General features: G+C 43.8%; 1 pseudogene; it reads right to left on the bottom strand.

The window, feature by feature from the left end:
- Window positions 1–421: 421 nt before the first annotated feature.
- LOC142837082 (signal transducer CD24 pseudogene) lies at window positions 422–678 on the bottom strand (annotated as a pseudogene).
- Window positions 679–883: the final 205 nt, after the last annotated feature.

Here is an 883-nt window from a genome sequence, read left to right as displayed (position 1 = left end):
TTCCTTCAACATATACACAAATAGCATCAGAGAAGCTTCTTACGGTCACCTAACCGTGTTATGGCCTTATAGGTTGAATGAGCCAATGAAAACTAAATCTTTGTCCCACATCCCATCATTATCTCTACAGAAAACCTACGTTGATTTCAAGTTAGAGTTTTAAGTGTCCACATTTCTTAAGCCACATTCAAAGAAATCATGCCAGCTCTGGCTGTTATCTTCAAAGGTGATCATAAAACTCCAGCAGATTCAATATTAGCATTCACCATCTGTCAAACCTTTCACATGAATTCTCCATGTTTTCTGCTGAGGTGTGGTAGTAGCAAATTTGATAGGGACCTGTTTCTTCTGGGTTACACTGGATTTGTGGTTAACATTTGGGGTGGCTCTAGAAGATGGGGAAGTTCCTTGGCCTGAGTCTCTAACAGTAGAGATGTAGAAGAGAAAGTGAAACAGCGAGGAGACCGGCTGTTGACTGCAAGGCCCTGCCACCTGCTCTGCTGGTGGCATTAGTTGGATTTGGGGCAGTAGAGATATTCTGGTTACTTGAAAACGGTGCAACAGATGTTTGGTTGCAATCAATCTGTGTGGGTAGGAGCAGTGCCAGAAGCAGCAACCCCAGACCCAGTCTATCCACCATCGCTCTGCCCATGTCCACTCCATGGGCCCGCTGCGCAACTCTGTGGATCTGTAGATAGTCGCTGCGTGGACATCTGCTGGGCTCAGGTGAGTGCAGGCAAGGTGATCTTTGAAGTACTTATAAGACAAGGAACGCTGTCACATAATGATAGGAGACAAGTAAGAAGCAAGATCATCAAAGATGGGTTAAATCATCATAGAAAATCATGTTTACTTATATTTATGTCAACAAACCTGAAGGAAA

This window comes from Microtus pennsylvanicus, chromosome 17, assembly GCF_037038515.1.
Source record: "Microtus pennsylvanicus isolate mMicPen1 chromosome 17, mMicPen1.hap1, whole genome shotgun sequence".
NCBI lineage: Eukaryota > Metazoa > Chordata > Mammalia > Rodentia > Cricetidae > Microtus > Microtus pennsylvanicus.
Note: the sequence above shows the minus strand (reverse complement) of the source record. Positions and strands in the feature narration are given on the sequence as shown.